We start from the raw sequence: 3815 nt of genomic DNA, 5'->3' as shown, positions 1-3815 counted from the left end.
GCAGTGTACGGGACGGCCCCACGACAGAATTTTCCAGCCCGTAATGTAAATGGTACTGAGGCTGTGACATCCTGCTTCAGAGTAAGCTACGTGCTGTCACGTGACTGCGCCGTCCTCAGAATTTTGCTCTTTGTTGGTTCACTTTGAGAGTCCTGAATTGAGTAGAAATTTGAATCTCCAGTAGTTTCTAGTGAGCGGTATTGTTTGAATAAATAGTTCTACTTTTCGTTTGGCTTTGTTGGAAAACGGGTCATATTGTCTCAGTGCTATGTGAATGCTAATTTAACCTACAAGTTTTTTCTTTATCATAGAATCCAATAAGTTTTTAAAAACTAACTTTTTTTTTTTCGCCCCTGCAGAATCTGTTTATGGGATCTGAAAAAGGTGAGTTTTTGTTGTTACTATGGGGAATTCTCTGGTTGCCCTTAATATAATTTCACAGAGGGAAAAACAGTTCGTAGCGTCCAGTCCTGACATGTGCTTCAGTTGAAGCTGTCGCTTCCTATGTTCCACGTCAACTTAGTAGAGTTGAAATCGTGTTCAGGCAATGGATTAAAGATGAAGGGGTTACGTGGTGGAGAGCGTAAGCTCACGGCCGGATCCTCTGGGTGCAGAGCAGTGATCTCTCCCTTGCGAAAACGCAGATCTGCTGGTGGGGTGAGGGGTGCTCAGACTTCCTGGCCACAGTCCCCGAATGCAGAGCGTCTCTGTTTCCTCTGCCGGGACACAGTCTGGAACTGGGGTCCTGGACCTGGCCGTGCGGCAGGCTCCCCTCATGCATGTACTGACCACGGCCCCACGTGGCTTGTCGAGGTAACCCTGGGGGGCGGGGCACGGGAATTTCTTTGCTGACTCTGAAGGCACTGACGTGTCATGTACCCCACTGGGCTGCAGGTGAGGTTGGCTTTGGTTTTTGTGCAAGTCACAGGCGTGTCAGCTGTGACTCTGCGTTGACAGCAGGTTGAGACAGCACGTCGGAAATCAGGAGACTGGGGCACCTTTGTTATGGGCATAACTTTGACCCAAAACGGTAAAGAAGTAGATCGTGGCATTGCATACCCCCCGAAAACATCGCCGACACGCCTCGCTGCTGAGAATGCCGGCGGCAGGAGCTATCCAGGCTGATCCGGAACCCGCGCTCGGAGCCAGTGTTCCGTGCTGGCGTCGCATACAGCGAGAGCTTGTTTTTTTTTTTTTTAACAATTCAAAGTATATACTTTTTTTTACCTTGACGTGCCGTAGCTCCGTGTTCGTCCGTACAGGACAGCCTAAGTGTCGGTGGCCCTGTCACGCTCTAAAGAGTGGGCACCACGTGCTCCGACTCGCTGATCCTCTTCTGATGGGGGCGTAGACTCCTTTCTGGCGTTGGCTGGTGTAGACGGCCGTTCCTGGTCCTTGGGACGCACAAGCGCCGTGGGGCGTACGTGCGGGGTTTCTGCAGGATGGGGCTCCTGCCAGGTTCTCCAAGTCCTCGCCAGCAGAACTGAGGGGCCTGTCTCTCCGGCCCCTGCCAGCATGGATGTCGTCCGTCCTGCGAATTCTGTGCCCTGCTGATGACCAAAAAATGATCTTGTTCAGTTTGCTTTTCCTCGATTCTTAATGAGTGTGAGTGTCTTTCGGTATGTTGGCCGTTTGTGCTGACTTGGCCTGAGAAATTTATCATAGCAAACCTTTAGGTAGGTTTATTTTATTCTCCATTGAGGACCATCTGCCTTCTGCTGAAACTTTTTGCTAAGTTCCACTCTTCTGGCAAGTTCCGGTTAATGGAATATACCGTGCTGCCGACTGCGGCCGCCGTGTCCTTTTCCTTTTCCCTGCTGCTGAGATTGTCGCGCTTTTCCGCAGGACGGTCCCAGGAAGAAGCGTGACAGGGATGATACCTCGGTGGTCGGGCCAGATTTCGAGCCGTGGGCCAGCAAGCGGGGCGAGATCCTGGTGCGGTACACGACCACGGAAAAGCTCTCCATCGTGAGTCGGGCGGGCTGCTCCGGGCTGCTCCGGTCTAGGGGGAATCTCCTGTGACAGTCTGGTGCGGGGGTTTCCGGCCCCCACCAAGCCACGCTGGCACCAGCAGGGTGTCCGGCTCAGCTCATTTCTGACACTGTCGACCGGGAGGTGGCGTCACACCCCACGGTTAAGGGCTCCGTCCCACGAGACTGCCCCCCACGTCGGACGCTGGTCCTAAGTCCAGGCAGGTTGTCACCGGCGCCTCCGACCGCCTGGCTGTCAATCAGTGGTCCCCATGACTCTCCTCGCGGTCGGTCAGTCTGCCGGGGCCGCCCACAGGACTCAGGAAGCCTGTTCCCGCACCAGGCCTCCGGTTTATCACAGCCAGACGAGGAGATGTGTGGGGGGAAGCCCGGGGGACTTTGGGGTTCGGCACAGTGGCGGGAAGTGGTCTGGTTCATGGGTCAGAAGCTCTCCGAACCCCATCCCTTTGGGTTTCATGGCGGCGTCATTACCTCGGTGGGGTCGATTAGCTCCTTGGCCCCGGGACTATCCCCAGCCGGCCTCCCTCGGGGGTGGGGCGGGGCTGGGAGTCAGCCCCATCCTCCGGATTGTTCCACAAGTCACCTCGTTGACGACCAACTCTGTCACCACTTAGGAAATCCCAGGCTTTTAGGAGCTCTGTACCCGAGACTGGAAGTGTCTTATAAATCACAGCATCACGGTAGGGTTGCCCCAGCTTGTGGCTCCGTGAGTTTTATGACGTCCGTGTCACGTGGGGAAAAAAACATGGCAATTGGTTTCTCAAAAACTGAAGAATGAGGGATCTGGCCCAGGTCAGAGAGGGGACTGGAGCCGCGGTGACGTCCCTGGGCGTCCCCGGAGGATGGTCATGGTGTGAGTGTGCCACACTGTCCCCGCTGTGCCTCGTGAGGCCCCCGCAGCCAGGCTCTTCCAGGTCACTTTGTGTGGCCGCTGGGAGGAGACATTGGCTCGTGCCTGGGGACAGTAGGGACTGTAAGGTCGCCGCGGCCAGTCCCCGCAGGAAAGGCCGGCAGAGCCGAGACCCGCCTGGGAAAGCAGGTTCACGCCTGCGTTAGGGAGGACCAGGCAGGGCACAGTGGTTCGTCCCCAGACCCCTCCCCAGTGACAAACAGGAGAGACGTTTCTCTTGGCACTAAAAAGAAGCCTGGAGGTGGTTCGTTCAGGCCCAGCGTGGCAGCTCCGAAGTCATCAGGGACCCAGCTCTTTCTGTCTGCGGCTGCTCTGCCATGGCCGGTGTCAGTCACCTCACGTCCCTGAGTCCCCGTCTCCACGCCCAGTTAACGTTTTTCTGAAAGGTGGCGTGGGTTATACGCAGTGCAGGGGAAGCGGGCAGATGTGACAGTGCCTCCAGGGGGCGGGGCGCGAGGAGGGCAGAGAGGGCGGACTCAGCGGGCACACGGAGGCCCTGCCGCCCGCCTCGTCCTGCCCGCCCGGCGAGCCTGCTGCTCGAGCAGGGCGATGGGCGAGGTGACCAGACTGTGACATTTTTCCCTTATTTTCTGAATGCCTTGAGTTAATTTAGAGTGGCAATTCTCAACTGGAGGTCACTTTACCCTCCCAAGGGACGTGCTGCAGTGTCCGGGGACATCTTTGGTTGTCACAGCTGTGGGGACGGTGCTGGCACTTGGCGGGTGGAGGCTGGTGATGCCTATAAACATCCTGCAGTGTACGGGACGGCCCCACGACAGAATTTTCCAGCCCGTAATGTAAATGGTACTGAGGCTGTGACATCCTGCTTCAGAGTAAGCTACGTGCTGTCACGTGACTGCGCCGTCCTCAGAATTTTGCTCTTTGTTGGTTCACTTTGAGAGTCCTGAATTGAG

General features: G+C 56.2%; 1 long non-coding RNA gene across 6 annotated transcripts in view; it reads left to right on the top strand.

Moving 5' to 3' along the window:
• LOC105310339 overlaps window positions 1-3815 on the top strand; it is a 5794-nt gene that overhangs the window by 1607 nt on the left and 372 nt on the right. For 2 of the 6 annotated variants that reach the window (XR_002778517.1, XR_002778516.1), the window contains exon 2: window positions 360-384. This is a non-coding gene — a long non-coding RNA (uncharacterized LOC105310339). The other 4 variants (XR_897486.2, XR_002778514.1, XR_897487.2 and 1 more) reach the window with 4 other exon arrangements.

The sequence above is a fragment of the Pteropus vampyrus genome, unplaced genomic scaffold (assembly GCF_000151845.1).
Source record: "Pteropus vampyrus isolate Shadow unplaced genomic scaffold, Pvam_2.0 Scaffold2425, whole genome shotgun sequence".
In the NCBI taxonomy this organism is placed as follows: domain Eukaryota; kingdom Metazoa; phylum Chordata; class Mammalia; order Chiroptera; family Pteropodidae; genus Pteropus; species Pteropus vampyrus.
This window is presented reverse-complemented; position numbering and strand designations above follow the sequence as displayed.